Genomic DNA, 18,009 nt, shown 5'->3' on the forward strand with positions numbered 1-18,009 from the left:
TGAAGAGCAGCAAGAGCTTTCAGGGCTGGCACCTCCTTGTGGGACAAGGAGCCGGACGTTTGCCTTTTCGGAAAGAGGCTCTGCTGAGAACGAACACCGTGAGGTGTACCGTTCCTGGGCAAGCACAGCTCCCCAGTGCTGTTGTGCCTGTGGATAGGGTGCCCGGGGACAGTGAAGAGCAGCAAGAGCTTTCAGGGCTGGCACCTTCCTTGTGGGACAAGGAGCCGGACGTTTGCCTTTTCGGAAAGAGGCTCTGCTGAGAACGAACACCGTGAGGTGTACCGTTCCTGTCTAAGTACAGATTCCCAAAGCTGTTGTGCCTGTGCATAGGGTGCACGGGGACAGTGAAGAGCAGCAAGAGCTTTCAGGGCTGGCACCTTCCTTGTGGGACAAGGAGCCGGACGTTTGCCTTTTCGGAAGGAGCGTCTGCCGAGTACAAGCGCCGTGAGATGTGCAGCCTGTGGGCAAGCACAGATCCCCAGTGCTGTTGTGCCTGTGGATAGGGTGCCCGGGGACAGTGAAGAGCAGCAAGAGCTTTCAGGGCTGGCACCTTCCTTGTGGGACAAGGAGCCGGACGTTTGCCTTTTCGGAAGGAGCGTCTGCCGAGTACAAGCGCCGTGAGATGTGCAGCCTGTGGGCAAGCACAGATCCCCAGTGCTGTTGTGCCTGTGCATAGGCTGCACGGGAACAGTGAAGAGCAGCAAGAGCTTTCAGGGCTGGCACCTTCCTTGTGGGACAAGGAGCCGGACGTTTGCCTTTTCGGTAAGAGGCTCTGCTGAGAACGAACACCGTGAGGTGTACCGTTCCTGGGCAAGCACAGATCCCCAGTGCTGTTGTGCCTGTGCATAGGCTGCACCGGGTCAGTGAAGAGCAGCAAGAGCTTTCAGGGCTGGCACCTTCCTTGTGGGACAAGGAGCCGGACGTTTGCCTTTTCGGAAAGAGGCTCTGCTGAGAACGAACACCGTGAGGTGTACCGTTCCTGTCTAAGCACAGATCCCCAGTGCTGTTGTGCCTGTGGATAGGGTGCACGGGGACAGTGAAGAGCAGCAAGAGCTTTCAGGGCTGGCACCTTCCTTGTGGGACAAGGAGCCGGACGTTTGCCTTTTCGGAAAGAGGCTCTGCTGAGAACGAACACCGTGAGGTGTACCGTTCCTGTCTAAGCACAGATCCCCAGTGCTGTTGTGCCTGTGGATAGGGTGCACGGGGACAGTGAAGAGCAGCAAGAGCTTTCAGGGCTGGCACCTTCCTTGTGGGACAAGGAGCCGGACGTTTGCCTTTTCGAAAGGAGCGTCTGCCGAGTACAAGCGCCGTGAGATGTGCAGCCTGTGGGCAAGCACAGATCCCCAGTGCTGTTGTGCCTGTGGATAGGGTGCACGGGGACAGTGAAGAGCAGCAAGAGCTTTCAGGGCTGGCACCTTCCTTGTGGGACAAGGAGCCGGACGTTTGCCTTTTCGGTAAGAGGCTCTGCTGAGAACGAACACCGTGAGGTGTACCGTTCCTGGGCAAGCACAGATCCCCAGTGCTGTTGTGCCTGTGCATAGGCTGCACGGGAACAGTGAAGAGCAGCAAGAGCTTTCAGGGCTGGCACCTTCCTTGTGGGACAAGGAGCCGGACGTTTGCCTTTTCGAAAGGAGCGTCTGCCGAGTACAAGCGCCGTGAGATGTGCAGCCTGTGGGCAAGCACAGATCCCCAGTGCTGTTGTGCCTGTGCATAGGCTGCACGGGGACAGTGAAGAGCAGCAAGAGCTTTCAGGGCTGGCACCTTCCTTGTGGGACAAGGAGCCGGACGTTTGCCTTTTCGGTAAGAGGCTCTGCTGAGAACGAACACCGTGAGGTGTACCGTTCCTGGGCAAGCACAGATCCCCAGTGCTGTTGTGCCTGTGCATAGGGTGCACGGGGACAGTGAAGAGCAGCAAGAGCTTTCAGGGCTGGCACCTTCCTTGTGGGACAAGGAGCCGGACGTTTGCCTTTTCGGAAGGAGCGTCTGCCGAGTACAAGCGCCGTGAGATGTGCAGCCTGTGGGCAAGCACAGATCCCCAGTGCTGTTGTGCCTGTGCATAGGGTGCACGGGGACAGTGAAGAGCAGCAAGAGCTTTCAGGGCTGGCACCTTCCTTGTGGGACAAGGAGCCGGACGTTTGCCTTTTCGGTAAGAGGCTCTGCTGAGAACCAATACCGTGAGGTGTACCGTTCCTGTCTAAGTACAGATTCCCAAAGCTGTTGTGCCTGTGGATAGGGTGCACGGGGACAGTGAAGAGCAGCAAGAGCTTTCAGGGCTGGCACCTTCCTTGTGGGAGAAGGAGCCGGACGTTTGCCTTTTCGGTAAGAGGCTCTGCTGAGAACGAACACCGTGAGGTGTATCGTTCCTGGGCAAGCACAGATCCCCAGTGCTGTTGTGCCTGTGCATAGGCTGCACGGGGACAGTGAAGAGCAGCAAGAGCTTTCAGGGCTGGCACCTTCCTTGTGGGACAAGGAGCCGGACGTTTGCCTTTTCGGAAAGAGGCTCTGCTGAGAACGAACACCGTGAGGTGTACCGTTCCTGTCTAAGCACAGATCCCCAGTGCTGTTGTGCCTGTGGATAGGGTGCCCGGGGACAGTGAAGAGCAGCAAGAGCTTTCAGGGCTGGCACCTTCCTTGTGGGACAAGGAGCCGGACGTTTGCCTTTTCGGAAGGAGCGTCTGCCGAGTACAAGCGCCGTGAGATGTGCAGCCTGTGGGCAAGCACAGATCCCCAGTGCTGTTGTGCCTGTGCATAGGCTGCACGGGAACAGTGAAGAGCAGCAAGAGCTTTCAGGGCTGGCACCTTCCTTGTGGGACAAGGAGCCGGACGTTTGCCTTTTCGGTAAGAGGCTCTGCTGAGAACGAACACCGTGAGGTGTACCGTTCCTGGGCAAGCACAGATCCCCAGTGCTGTTGTGCCTGTGCATAGGCTGCACGGGGACAGTGAAGAGCAGCAAGAGCTTTCAGGGCTGGCACCTTCCTTGTGGGACAAGGAGCCGGACGTTTGCCTTTTCGGTAAGAGGCTCTGCTGAGAACGAACACCGTGAGGTGTACCGTTCCTGGGCAAGCACAGATCCCCAGTGCTGTTGTGCCTGTGCATAGGGTGCACGGGGACAGTGAAGAGCAGCAAGAGCTTTCTGGGCTGGCACCTTCCTTGTGGGACAAGGAGCCGGACGTTTGCCTTTTCGGAAGGAGCGTCTGCTGAGTACAAGCGCCGTGAGATGTGCAGCCTGTGGGCAAGCACAGATCCCCAGTGCTGTTGTGCCTGTGCATAGGCTGCACGGGGACAGTGAAGAGCAGCAAGAGCTTTCAGGGCTGGCACCTTCCTTGTGGGACAAGGAGCCGGACGTTTGCCTTTTCGGAAAGGGGCTCTGCTGAGAACGAATACCGTGAGGTGTACCGTTCCTGTCTAAGCACAGCTCCCCAGTGCTGTTGTGCCTGTGCATAGGGTGCACGGGGACAGTGAAGAGCAGCAAGAGCTTTCAGGGCTGGCACCTTCCTTGTGGGACAAGGAGCCGGACGTTTGCCTTTTCGAAAGGAGCGTCTGCCGTATACAAGCGCCGTGAGATGTGCAGCCTGTGGGCAAGCACAGATCCCCAGTGCTGTTGTGCCTGTGGATAGGGTGCACGGGGACAGTGAAGAGCAGCAAGAGCTTTCAGGGCTGGCACCTTCCTTGTGGCACAAGGAGCCGGACGTTTGCCTTTTCGGTAAGAGGCTCTGCTGAGAACGAACACCGTGAGGTGTACCGTTCCTGTCTAAGCACAGATCCCCAGTGCTGTTGTGCCTGTGCATAGGGTGCACGGGGACAGTGAAGAGCAGCAAGAGCTTTCAGGGCTGGCACCTTCCTTGTGGGACAAGGAGCCGGACGTTTGCCTTTTCGGAAGGAGCGTCTGCCGAGTACAAGCGCCGTGAGATGTGCAGCCTGTGGGCAAGCACAGATCCCCAGTGCTGTTGTGCCTGTGCATAGGCTGCACGGGGACAGTGAAGAGCAGCAAGAGCTTTCAGGGCTGGCACCTTCCTTGTGGGACAAGGAGCCGGACGTTTGCCTTTTCGGAAAGAGGCTCTGCTGAGAACGAACACCGTGAGGTGTACCGTTCCTGTCTAAGCACAGATCCCCAGTGCTGTTGTGCCTGTGGATAGGGTGCCCGGGGACAGTGAAGAGCAGCAAGAGCTTTCAGGGCTGGCACCTTCCTTGTGGGACAAGGAGCCGGACGTTTGCCTTTTCGGTAAGAGGCTCTGCTGAGAACGAACACCGTGAGGTGTACCGTTCCTGTCTAAGCACAGATCCCCAGTGCTGTTGTGCCTGTGCATAGGCTGCACGGGAACAGTGAAGAGCAGCAAGAGCTTTCAGGGCTGGCACCTTCCTTGTGGGACAAGGAGCCGGACGTTTGCCTTTTCGGAAGGAGCGTCTGCCGAGTACAAGCGCCGTGAGATGTGCAGCCTGTGGGCAAGCACAGATCCCCAGTGCTGTTGTGCCTGTGCATAGGCTGCACGGGGACAGTGAAGAGCAGCAAGAGCTTTCAGGGCTGGCACCTTCCTTGTGGGACAAGGAGCCGGACGTTTGCCTTTTCGGTAAGAGGCTCTGCTGAGAACCAATACCGTGAGGTGTACCGTTCCTGTCTAAGCACAGATCCCCAGTGCTGTTGTGCCTGTGCATAGGCTGCACGGGAACAGTGAAGAGCAGCAAGAGCTTTCAGGGCTGGCACCTTCCTTGTGGGACAAGGAGCCGGACGTTTGCCTTTTCGGTAAGAGGCTCTGCTGAGAACGAACACCGTGAGGTGTACCGTTCCTGTCTAAGCACAGATCCCCAGTGCTGTTGTGCCTGTGCATAGGCTGCACGGGAACAGTGAAGAGCAGCAAGAGCTTTCAGGGCTGGCACCTTCCTTGTGGGACAAGGAGCCGGACGTTTGCCTTTTCGGAAGGAGCGTCTGCCGAGTACAAGCGCCGTGAGATGTGCAGCCTGTGGGCAAGCACAGATCCCCAGTGCTGTTGTGCCTGTGCATAGGCTGCACGGGAACAGTGAAGAGCAGCAAGAGCTTTCAGGGCTGGCACCTTCCTTGTGGGACAAGGAGCCGGACGTTTGCCTTTTCGGTAAGAGGCTCTGCTGAGAACGAACACCGTGAGGTGTACCGTTCCTGGGCAAGCACAGATCCCCAGTGCTGTTGTGCCTGTGCATAGGCTGCACGGGGACAGTGAAGAGCAGCAAGAGCTTTCAGGGCTGGCACCTTCCTTGTGGGAGAAGGAGCCGGACGTTTGCCTTTTCGGTAAGAGGCTCTGCTGAGAACGAACACCGTGAGGTGTACCGTTCCTGTCTAAGCACAGATCCCCAGTGCTGTTGTGCCTGTGCATAGGGTGCACGGGGACAGTGAAGAGCAGCAAGAGCTTTCAGGGCTGGCACCTTCCTTGTGGGACAAGGAGCCGGACGTTTGCCTTTTCGGAAGGAGCGTCTGCCGAGTACAAGCGCCGTGAGATGTGCAGCCTGTGGGCAAGCACAGATCCCCAGTGCTGTTGTGCCTGTGCATAGGCTGCACGGGGACAGTGAAGAGCAGCAAGAGCTTTCAGGGCTGGCACCTTCCTTGTGGGACAAGGAGCCGGACGTTTGCCTTTTCGGAAAGAGGCTCTGCTGAGAACGAACACCGTGAGGTGTACCGTTCCTGGGCAAGCACAGCTCCCCAGTGCTGTTGTGCCTGTGGATAGGGTGCCCGGGGACAGTGAAGAGCAGCAAGAGCTTTCAGGGCTGGCACCTTCCTTGTGGGACAAGGAGCCGGACGTTTGCCTTTTCGGAAGGAGCGTCTGCCGAGTACAAGCGCCGTGAGATGTGCAGCCTGTGGGCAAGCACAGATCCCCAGTGCTGTTGTGCCTGTGCATAGGCTGCACGGGGACAGTGAAGAGCAGCAAGAGCTTTCAGGGCTGGCACCTTCCTTGTGGGACAAGGAGCCGGACGTTTGCCTTTTCGGTAAGAGGTTCTGCTGAGAACGAACACCGTGAGGTGTACCGTTCCTGGGCAAGTACAGATCCCCAGTGCTGTTTTGCCTGTGGATAGGGTGCACGGGGACAGTGAAGAGCAGCAAGAGCTTTCAGGGCTGGCACCTTCCTTGTGGGACAAGGAGCCGAACGTTTGCCTTTTCGGTAAGAGGCTCTGCTGAGAACGAACACCGTGAGGTGTACCGTTCCTGGGCAAGCACAGATCCCCAGTGCTGTTGTGCCTGTGCATAGGCTGCACGGGGACAGTGAAGAGCAGCAAGAGCTTTCAGGGCTGGCACCTTCCTTGTGGGACAAGGAGCCGGACGTTTGCCTTTTCGGTAAGAGGCTCTGCTGAGAACGAACACCGTGAGGTGTACCGTTCCTGGGCAAGCACAGATCCCCAGTGCTGTTGTGCCTGTGCATAGGCTGCACCGGGTCAGTGAAGAGCAGCAAGAGCTTTCAGGGCTGGCACCTTCCTTGTGGGACAAGGAGCCGGACGTTTGCCTTTTCGGAAGGAGCGTCTGCCGAGTACAAGCGCCGTGAGATGTGCAGCCTGTGGGCAAGCACAGATCCCCAGTGCTGTTGTGCCTGTGCATAGGGTGCACGGGGACAGTGAAGAGCAGCAAGAGCTTTCAGGGCTGGCACCTTCCTTGTGGGACAAGGAGCCGGACGTTTGCCTTTTCGGAAAGAGGCTCTGCTGAGAACGAACACCGTGAGGTGTACCGTTCCTGTCTAAGTACAGATTCCCAAAGCTGTTGTGCCTGTGGATAGGGTGCACGGGGACAGTGAAGAGCAGCAAGAGCTTTCAGGGCTGGCACCTTCCTTGTGGGACAAGGAGCCGGACGTTTGCCTTTTCGGAAGGAGCGTCTGCCGAGTACAAGCGCCGTGAGATGTGCAGCCTGTGGGCAAGCACAGATCCCCAGTGCTGTTGTGCCTGTGCATAGGCTGCACGGGGACAGTGAAGAGCAGCAAGAGCTTTCAGGGCTGGCACCTTCCTTGTGGGACAAGGAGCCGGATGTTTGCCTTTTCGGAAAGAGGCTCTGCTGAGAACGAACACCGTGAGGTGTACCGTTCCTGTCTAAGTACAGATTCCCAAAGCTGTTGTGCCTGTGGATAGGGTGCCCGGGGACAGTGAAGAGCAGCAAGAGCTTTCAGGGCTGGCACCTTCCTTGTGGGACAAGGAGCCGGACGTTTGCCTTTTCGGAAGGAGCGTCTGCCGAGTACAAGCGCCGTGAGATGTGCAGCCTGTGGGCAAGCACAGATCCCCAGTGCTGTTGTGCCTGTGGATAGGGTGCACGGGGACAGTGAAAAGCAGCAAGAGCTTTCAGGGCTGGCACCTTCCTTGTGGGACAAGGAGCCGGACGTTTGCCTTTTCGGTAAGAGGCTCTGCTGAGAACGAACACCGTGAGGTGTACCGTTCCTGGGCAAGCACAGATCCCCAGTGCTGTTGTGCCTGTGCATAGGGTGCACGGGGACAGTGAAGAGCAGCAAGAGCTTTCAGGGCTGGCACCTTCCTTGTGGGACAAGGAGCCGGACGTTTGCCTTTTCGGTAAGAGGCTCTGCTGAGAACGAACACCGTGAGGTGTACCGTTCCTGGGCAAGCACAGATCCCCAGTGCTGTTGTGCCTGTGCATAGGCTGCACCGGGTCAGTGAAGAGCAGCAAGAGCTTTCAGGGCTGGCACCTTCCTTGTGGGACAAGGAGCCGGACGTTTGCCTTTTCGGAAGGAGCGTCTGCCGAGTACAAGCGCCGTGAGATGTGCAGCCTGTGGGCAAGCACAGATCCCCAGTGCTGTTGTGCCTGTGCATAGGGTGCACGGGGACAGTGAAGAGCAGCAAGAGCTTTCAGGGCTGGCACCTTCCTTGTGGGACAAGGAGCCGGACGTTTGCCTTTTCGGAAAGAGGCTCTGCTGAGAACGAACACCGTGAGGTGTACCGTTCCTGTCTAAGTACAGATTCCCAAAGCTGTTGTGCCTGTGGATAGGGTGCACGGGGACAGTGAAGAGCAGCAAGAGCTTTCAGGGCTGGCACCTTCCTTGTGGGACAAGGAGCCGGACGTTTGCCTTTTCGGAAGGAGCGTCTGCCGAGTACAAGCGCCGTGAGATGTGCAGCCTGTGGGCAAGCACAGATCCCCAGTGCTGTTGTGCCTGTGCATAGGGTGCACGGGGACAGTGAAGAGCAGCAAGAGCTTTCAGGGCTGGCACCTTCCTTGTGGGACAAGGAGCCGGACGTTTGCCTTTTCGGAAAGAGGCTCTGCTGAGAACGAACACCGTGAGGTGTACCGTTCCTGGGCAAGCACAGCTCCCCAGTGCTGTTGTGCCTGTGGATAGGGTGCCCGGGGACAGTGAAGAGCAGCAAGAGCTTTCAGGGCTGGCACCTTCCTTGTGGGACAAGGAGCCGGATGTTTGCCTTTTCGGAAGGAGCGTCTGCCGAGTACAAGCGCCGTGAGATGTGCAGCCTGTGGGCAAGCACAGATCCCCAGTGCTGTTGTGCCTGTGGATAGGGTGCACGGGGACAGTGAAGAGCAGCAAGAGCTTTCAGGGCTGGCACCTTCCTTGTGGGACAAGGAGCCGGACGTTTGCCTTTTCGGAAAGAGGCTCTGCTGAGAACGAACACCGTGAGGTGTACCGTTCCTGGGCAAGCACAGATCCCCAGTGCTGTTGTGCCTGTGCATAGGCTGCACGGGGACAGTGAAGAGCAGCAAGAGCTTTCAGGGCTGGCACCTTCCTTGTGGGACAAGGAGCCGGACGTTTGCCTTTTCGGAAGGAGCGTCTGCCGAGTACAAGCGCCGTGAGATGTGCAGCCTGTGGGCAAGCACAGATCCCCAGTGCTGTTGTGCCTGTGGATAGGGTGCACGGGGACAGTGAAGAGCAGCAAGAGCTTTCAGGGCTGGCACCTTCCTTGTGGGACAAGGAGCCGGACGTTTGCCTTTTCGGTAAGAGGCTCTGCTGAGAACGAACACCGTGAGGTGTACCGTTCCTGGGCAAGCACAGATCCCCAGTGCTGTTGTGCCTGTGGATAGGGTGCACGGGGACAGTGAAGAGCAGCAAGAGCTTTCAGGGCTGGCACCTTCCTTGTGGGACAAGGAGCCGGACGTTTGCCTTTTCGGTAAGAGGCTCTGCTGAGAACGAACACCGTGAGGTGTACCGTTCCTGTCTAAGCACAGATCCCCAGTGCTGTTGTGCCTGTGGATAGGGTGCACGGGGACAGTGAAGAGCAGCAAGAGCTTTCAGGGCTGGCACCTTCCTTGTGGGACAAGGAGCCGGACGTTTGCCTTTTCGGAAGGAGCGTCTGCCGAGTACAAGCGCCGTGAGATGTGCAGCCTGTGGGCAAGCACAGATCCCCAGTGCTGTTGTGCCTGTGCATAGGCTGCATGGGGACAGTGAAGAGCAGCAAGAGCTTTCAGGGCTGGCACCTTCCTTGTGGGACAAGGAGCCGGACGTTTGCCTTTTCGGAAAGAGGCTCTGCTGAGAACGAACACCGTGAGGTGTACCGTTCCTGGGCAAGCACAGCTCCCCAGTGCTGTTGTGCCTGTGCATAGGGTGCACGGGGACAGTGAAGAGCAGCAAGAGCTTTCAGGGCTGGCACCTTCCTTGTGGGACAAGGAGCCGGACGTTTGCCTTTTCGGAAGGAGCATCTGCCGAGTACAAGCGCCGTGAGATGTGCAGCCTGTGGGCAAGCACAGATCCCCAGTGCTGTTGTGCCTGTGCATAGGCTGCACGGGGACAGTGAAGAGCAGCAAGAGCTTTCAGGGCTGGCACCTTCCTTGTGGGACAAGGAGCCGGACGTTTGCCTTTTCGGAAAGAGGCTCTGCTGAGAACGAACACCGTGAGGTGTACCGTTCCTGGGCAAGCACAGCTCCCCAGTGCTGTTGTGCCTGTGGATAGGGTGCCCGGGGACAGTGAAGAGCAGCAAGAGCTTTCAGGGCTGGCACCTTCCTTGTGGGACAAGGAGCCGGACGTTTGCCTTTTCGGAAGGAGCGTCTGCCGAGTACAAGCGCCGTGAGATGTGCAGCCTGTGGGCAAGCACAGATCCCCAGTGCTGTTGTGCCTGTGCATAGGCTGCACGGGGACAGTGAAGAGCAGCAAGAGCTTTCAGGGCTGGCACCTTCCTTGTGGGACAAGGAGCCGGACGTTTGCCTTTTCGGTAAGAGGCTCTGCTGAGAACGAACACCGTGAGGTGTACCGTTCCTGGGCAAGCACAGATCCCCAGTGCTGTTGTGCCTGTGCATAGGCTGCACGGGGACAGTGAAGAGCAGCAAGAGCTTTCAGGGCTGGCACCTTCCTTGTGGGACAAGGAGCCGGACGTTTGCCTTTTCGGTAAGAGGCTCTGCTGAGAACGAACACCGTGAGGTGTACCGTTCCTGGGCAAGCACAGATCCCCAGTGCTGTTGTGCCTGTGCATAGGCTGCACCGGGTCAGTGAAGAGCAGCAAGAGCTTTCAGGGCTGGCACCTTCCTTGTGGGACAAGGAGCCGGACGTTTGCCTTTTCGGAAGGAGCGTCTGCCGAGTACAAGCGCCGTGAGATGTGCAGCCTGTGGGCAAGCACAGATCCCCAGTGCTGTTGTGCCTGTGGATAGGGTGCACGGGGACAGTGAAGAGCAGCAAGAGCTTTCAGGGCTGGCACCTTCCTTGTGGGACAAGGAGCCGGACGTTTGCCTTTTCGGAAAGAGGCTCTGCTGAGAACGAACACCGTGAGGTGTACCGTTCCTGTCTAAGTACAGATTCCCAAAGCTGTTGTGCCTGTGGATAGGGTGCCCGGGGACAGTGAAGAGCAGCAAGAGCTTTCAGGGCTGGCACCTTCCTTGTGGGACAAGGAGCCGGACGTTTGCCTTTTCGGAAGGAGCGTCTGCCGAGTACAAGCGCCGTGAGATGTGCAGCCTGTGGGCAAGCACAGATCCCCAGTGCTGTTGTGCCTGTGCATAGGCTGCACGGGGACAGTGAAGAGCAGCAAGAGCTTTCAGGGCTGGCACCTTCCTTGTGGGACAAGGAGCCGGACGTTTGCCTTTTCGGTAAGAGGCTCTGCTGAGAACGAACACCGTGAGGTGTACCGTTCCTGTCTAAGCACAGATCCCCAGTGCTGTTGTGCCTGTGGATAGGGTGCACGGGGACAGTGAAGAGCAGCAAGAGCTTTCAGGGCTGGCACCTTCCTTGTGGGACAAGGAGCCGGACGTTTGCCTTTTCGAAAGGAGCGTCTGCCGAGTACAAGCGCCGTGAGGTGTACCGTTCCTGGGCAAGCACAGATCCCCAGTGCTGTTGTGCCTGTGCATAGGCTCCACGGGGTCAGTGAAGAGCAGCAAGAGCTTTCAGGGCTGGCACCTTCCTTGTGGGACAAGGAGCCGGACGTTTGCCTTTTCGGAAGGAGCGTCTGCCGAGTACAAGCGCCGTGAGATGTGCAGCCTGTGGGCAAGCACAGATCCCCAGTGCTGTTGTGCCTGTGCATAGGCTGCACGGGGACAGTGAAGAGCAGCAAGAGCTTTCAGGGCTGGCACCTTCCTTGTGGGACAAGGAGCCGGACGTTTGCCTTTTCGGAAAGAGGCTCTGCTGAGAACGAACACCGTGAGGTGTACCGTTCCTGTCTAAGTACAGATTCCCAAAGCTGTTGTGCCTGTGGATAGGGTGCCCGGGGACAGTGAAGAGCAGCAAGAGCTTTCAGGGCTGGCACCTTCCTTGTGGGACAAGGAGCCGGACGTTTGCCTTTTCGGAAGGAGCGTCTGCCGAGTACAAGCGCCGTGAGATGTGCAGCCTGTGGGCAAGCACAGATCCCCAGTGCTGTTGTGCCTGTGCATAGGCTGCACGGGGACAGTGAAGAGCAGCAAGAGCTTTCAGGGCTGGCACCTTCCTTGTGGGACAAGGAGCCGGACGTTTGCCTTTTCGGTAAGAGGCTCTGCTGAGAACGAACACCGTGAGGTGTACCGTTCCTGGGCAAGCACAGATCCCCAGTGCTGTTGTGCCTGTGCATAGGCTGCACCGGGTCAGTGAAGAGCAGCAAGAGCTTTCAGGGCTGGCACCTTCCTTGTGGGACAAGGAGCCGGACGTTTGCCTTTTCGGAAGGAGCGTCTGCCGAGTACAAGCGCCGTGAGATGTGCAGCCTGTGGGCAAGCACAGATCCCCAGTGCTGTTGTGCCTGTGCATAGGGTGCACGGGGACAGTGAAGAGCAGCAAGAGCTTTCAGGGCTGGCACCTTCCTTGTGGGACAAGGAGCCGGACGTTTGCCTTTTCGGAAAGAGGCTCTGCTGAGAACGAACACCGTGAGGTGTACCGTTCCTGTCTAAGTACAGATTCCCAAAGCTGTTGTGCCTGTGGATAGGGTGCACGGGGACAGTGAAGAGCAGCAAGAGCTTTCAGGGCTGGCACCTTCCTTGTGGGACAAGGAGCCGGACGTTTGCCTTTTCGGTAAGAGGCTCTGCTGAGAACGAACACCGTGAGGTGTACCGTTCCTGTCTAAGCACAGATCCCCAGTGCTGTTGTGCCTGTGGATAGGGTGCACGGGGACAGTGAAGAGCAGCAAGAGCTTTCAGGGCTGGCACCTTCCTTGTGGGACAAGGAGCCGGACGTTTGCCTTTTCGAAAGGAGCGTCTGCCGAGTACAAGCGCCGTGAGGTGTACCGTTCCTGGGCAAGCACAGATCCCCAGTGCTGTTGTGCCTGTGCATAGGCTGCACGGGGTCAGTGAAGAGCAGCAAGAGCTTTCAGGGCTGGCACCTTCCTTGTGGGACAAGGAGCCGGACGTTTGCCTTTTCGGAAGGAGCGTCTGCCGAGTACAAGCGCCGTGAGATGTGCAGCCTGTGGGCAAGCACAGATCCCCAGTGCTGTTGTGCCTGTGCATAGGCTGCACGGGGACAGTGAAGAGCAGCAAGAGCTTTCAGGGCTGGCACCTTCCTTGTGGGACAAGGAGCCGGACGTTTGCCTTTTCGGAAAGAGGCTCTGCTGAGAACGAACACCGTGAGGTGTACCGTTCCTGTCTAAGTACAGATTCCCAAAGCTGTTGTGCCTGTGGATAGGGTGCACGGGGACAGTGAAGAGCAGCAAGAGCTTTCAGGGCTGGCACCTTCCTTGTGGGACAAGGAGCCGGACGTTTGCCTTTTCGGAAGGAGCGTCTGCCGAGTACAAGCGCCGTGAGATGTGCAGCCTGTGGGCAAGCACAGATCCCCAGTGCTGTTGTGCCTGTGCATAGGGTGCACGGGGACAGTGAAGAGCAGCAAGAGCTTTCAGGGCTGGCACCTTCCTTGTGGGACAAGGAGCCGGACGTTTGCCTTTTCGGTAAGAGGCTCTGCTGAGAACGAACACCGTGAGGTGTACCGTTCCTGGGCAAGCACAGATCCCCAGTGCTGTTGTGCCTGTGCATAGGCTGCACCGGGTCAGTGAAGAGCAGCAAGAGCTTTCAGGGCTGGCACCTTCCTTGTGGGACAAGGAGCCGGACGTTTGCCTTTTCGGAAGGAGCGTCTGCCGAGTACAAGCGCCGTGAGATGTGCAGCCTGTGGGCAAGCACAGATCCCCAGTGCTGTTGTGCCTGTGCATAGGGTGCACGGGGACAGTGAAGAGCAGCAAGAGCTTTCAGGGCTGGCACCTTCCTTGTGGGACAAGGAGCCGGACGTTTGCCTTTTCGGAAAGAGGCTCTGCTGAGAACGAACACCGTGAGGTGTACCGTTCCTGTCTAAGTACAGATTCCCAAAGCTGTTGTGCCTGTGGATAGGGTGCACGGGGACAGTGAAGAGCAGCAAGAGCTTTCAGGGCTGGCACCTTCCTTGTGGGACAAGGAGCCGGACGTTTGCCTTTTCGGAAGGAGCGTCTGCCGAGTACAAGCGCCGTGAGATGTGCAGCCTGTGGGCAAGCACAGATCCCCAGTGCTGTTGTGCCTGTGCATAGGGTGCACGGGGACAGTGAAGAGCAGCAAGAGCTTTCAGGGCTGGCACCTTCCTTGTGGGACAAGGAGCCGGACGTTTGCCTTTTCGGAAAGAGGCTCTGCTGAGAACGAACACCGTGAGGTGTACCGTTCCTGGGCAAGCACAGCTCCCCAGTGCTGTTGTGCCTGTGCATAGGCTGCACGGGGACAGTGAAGAGCAGCAAGAGCTTTCAGGGCTGGCACCTTCCTTGTGGGACAAGGAGCCGGACGTTTGCCTTTTCGGAAGGAGCGTCTGCCGAGTACAAGCGCCGTGAGATGTGCAGCCTGTGGGCAAGCACAGATCCCCAGTGCTGTTGTGCCTGTGCATAGGGTGCACGGGGACAGTGAAGAGCAGCAAGAGCTTTCAGGGCTGGCACCTTCCTTGTGGGACAAGGAGCCGGACGTTTGCCTTTTCGGAAAGAGGCTCTGCTGAGAACGAACACCGTGAGGTGTACCGTTCCTGTCTAAGTACAGATTCCCAAAGCTGTTGTGCCTGTGGATAGGGTGCACGGGGACAGTGAAGAGCAGCAAGAGCTTTCAGGGCTGGCACCTTCCTTGTGGGACAAGGAGCCGGACGTTTGCCTTTTCGGAAGGAGCGTCTGCCAAGTACAAGCGCCGTGAGATGTGCAGCCTGTGGGCAAGCACAGATCCCCAGTGCTGTTGTGCCTGTGCATAGGGTGCACGGGGACAGTGAAGAGCAGCAAGAGCTTTCAGGGCTGGCACCTTCCTTGTGGGACAAGGAGCCGGACGTTTGCCTTTTCGGTAAGAGGCTCTGCTGAGAACGAACACCGTGAGGTGTACCGTTCCTGGGCAAGCACAGATCCCCAGTGCTGTTGTGCCTGTGCATAGGCTGCACCGGGTCAGTGAAGAGCAGCAAGAGCTTTCAGGGCTGGCACCTTCCTTGTGGGACAAGGAGCCGGACGTTTGCCTTTTCGGTAAGAGGCTCTGCTGAGAACGAACACCGTGAGGTGTACCGTTCCTGGGCAAGCACAGATCCCCAGTGCTGTTGTGCCTGTGCATAGGCTGCACCGGGTCAGTGAAGAGCAGCAAGAGCTTTCAGGGCTGGCACCTTCCTTGTGGGACAAGGAGCCGGACGTTTGCCTTTTCGGAAGGAGCGTCTGCCGAGTACAAGCGCCGTGAGATGTGCAGCCTGTGGGCAAGCACAGATCCCCAGTGCTGTTGTGCCTGTGCATAGGCTGCACGGGGACAGTGAAGAGCAGCAAGAGCTTTCAGGGCTGGCACCTTCCTTGTGGGACAAGGAGCCGGACGTTTGCCTTTTCGGTAAGAGGCTCTGCTGAGAACGAACACCGTGAGGTGTACCGTTCCTGTCTAAGTACAGATTCCCAAAGCTGTTGTGCCTGTGGATAGGGTGCACGGGGACAGTGAAGAGCAGCAAGAGCTTTCAGGGCTGGCACCTTCCTTGTGGGACAAGGAGCCGGACGTTTGCCTTTTCGGAAGGAGCGTCTGCCGAGTACAAGCGCCGTGAGATGTGCAGCCTGTGGGCAAGCACAGATCCCCAGTGCTGTTGTGCCTGTGCATAGGGTGCACGGGGACAGTGAAGAGCAGCAAGAGCTTTCAGGGCTGGCACCTTCCTTGTGGGACAAGGAGCCGGACGTTTGCCTTTTCGGAAAGAAGCTCTGCTGAGAACGAACACCGTGAGGTGTACCGTTCCTGGGCAAGCACAGCTCCCCAGTGCTTTTGTGCCTGTGCATAGGCTGCACGGGGACAGTGAAGAGCAGCAAGAGCTTTCAGGGCTGGCACCTTCCTTGTGGGACAAGGAGCCGGACGTTTGCCTTTTCGGAAGGAGCGTCTGCCGAGTACAAGCGCCGTGAGATGTGCAGCCTGTGGGCAAGCACAGATCCCCAGTGCTGTTGTGCCTGTGCATAGGGTGCACGGGGACAGTGAAGAGCAGCAAGAGCTTTCAGGGCTGGCACCTTCCTTGTGGGACAAGGAGCCGGACGTTTGCCTTTTCGGAAAGAGGCTCTGCTGAGAACGAACACCGTGAGGTGTACCGTTCCTTGGCAAGCACAGCTCCCCAGTGCTGTTGTGCCTGTGGATAGGGTGCCCGGGGACAGTGAAGAGCAGCAAGAGCTTTCAGGGCTGGCACCTTCCTTGTGGGACAAGGAGCCGGACGTTTGCCTTTTCGGAAGGAGCGTCTGCCGAGTACAAGCGCCGTGAGATGTGCAGCCTGTGGGCAAGCACAGATCCCCAGTGCTGTTGTGCCTGTGCATAGGGTGCACGGGGACAGTGAAGAGCAGCAAGAGCTTTCAGGGCTGGCACCTTCCTTGTGGGACAATGAGCCGGATGTTTGCCTTTTCGGTAAGAGGCTCTGCTGAGAACGAACACCGTGAGGTGTACCGTTCCTGGGCAAGTACAGATCCCCAGTGCTGTTTTGCCTGTGGATAGGGTGCACGGGGACAGTGAAGAGCAGCAAGAGCTTTCAGGGCTGGCACCTTCCTTGTGGGACAAGGAGCCGGACGTTTGCCTTTTCGGTAAGAGGCTCTGCTGAGAACGAACACCGTGAGGTGTACCGTTCCTGGGCAAGCACAGATCCCCAGTGCTGTTGTGCCTGTGCATAGGCTGCACGGGGACAGTGAAGAGCAGCAAGAGCTTTCAGGGCTGGCACCTTCCTTGTGGGACAAGGAGCCGGACGTTTGCCTTTTCGGTAAGAGGCTCTGCTGAGAACGAACACCGTGAGGTGTACCGTTCCTGGGCAAGCACAGATCCCCAGTGCTGTTGTGCCTGTGCATAGGCTGCACCGGGTCAGTGAAGAGCAGCAAGAGCTTTCAGGGCTGGCACCTTCCTTGTGGGACAAGGAGCCCGACGTTTGCCTTTTCGGAAGGAGCGTCTGCCGAGTACAAGCGCCGTGAGATGTGCAGCCTGTGGGCAAGCACAGATCCCCAGTGCTGTTGTGCCTGTGCATAGGGTGCACGGGGACAGTGAAGAGCAGCAAGAGCTTTCAGGGCTGGCACCTTCCTTGTGGGACAAGGAGCCGGACGTTTGCCTTTTCGGTAAGAGGCTCTGCTGAGAACGAACACCGTGAGGTGTACCGTTCCTGTCTAAGTACAGATTCCCAAAGCTGTTGTGCCTGTGGATAGGGTGCCCGGGGACAGTGAAGAGCAGCAAGAGCTTTCAGGGCTGGCACCTTCCTTGTGGGACAAGGAGCCGGACGTTTGCGTTTTCGGAAGGAGCGTCTGCCGAGTACAAGCGCCGTGAGATGTGCAGCCTGTGGGCAAGCACAGATCCCCAGTGCTGTTGTGCCTGTGCATAGGGTGCACGGGGACAGTGAAGAGCAGCAAGAGCTTTCAGGGCTGGCACCTTCCTTGTGGGACAAGGAGCCGGACGTTTGCCTTTTCGGTAAGAGGCTCTGCTGAGAACGAACACCGTGAGGTGTACCGTTCCTGGGCAAGCACAGATCCCCAGTGCTGTTGTGCCTGTGCATAGGCTGCACGGGGACAGTGAAGAGCAGCAAGAGCTTTCAGGGCTGGCACCTTCCTTGTGGGACAAGGAGCCGGACGTTTGCCTTTTCGGAAAGAGGCTCTGCTGAGAACGAACACCGTGAGGTGTACCGTTCCTGTCTAAGTACAGATTCCCAAAGCTGTTGTGCCTGTGGATAGGGTGCACGGGGACAGTGAAGAGCAGCAAGAGCTTTCAGGGCTGGCACCTTCCTTGTGGGACAAGGAGCCGGACGTTTGCCTTTTCGGAAGGAGCGTCTGCCGAGTACAAGCGCCGTGAGATGTGCAGCCTGTGGGCAAGCACAGATCCCCAGTGCTGTTGTGCCTGTGCATAGGCTGCACGGGGACAGTGAAGAGCAGCAAGAGCTTTCAGGGCTGGCACCTTCCTTGTGGGACAAGGAGCCGGACGTTTGCCTTTTCGGAAAGAGGCTCTGCTGAGAACGAACACCGTGAGGTGTACCGTTCCTGGGCAAGCACAGCTCCCCAGTGCTGTTGTGCCTGTGCATAGGCTGCACGGGGACAGTGAAGAGCAGCAAGAGCTTTCAGGGCTGGCACCTTCCTTGTGGGACAAGGAGCCGGACGTTTGCCTTTTCGGAAGGAGCGTCTGCCGAGTACAAGCGCCATGAGATGTGCAGCCTGTGGGCAAGCACAGATCCCCAGTGCTGTTGTGCCTGTGCATAGGGTGCACGGGGACAGTGAAGAGCAGCAAGAGCT

This window comes from Buteo buteo, chromosome 23 (assembly GCF_964188355.1).
Source record: "Buteo buteo chromosome 23, bButBut1.hap1.1, whole genome shotgun sequence".
In the NCBI taxonomy this organism is placed as follows: domain Eukaryota; kingdom Metazoa; phylum Chordata; class Aves; order Accipitriformes; family Accipitridae; genus Buteo; species Buteo buteo.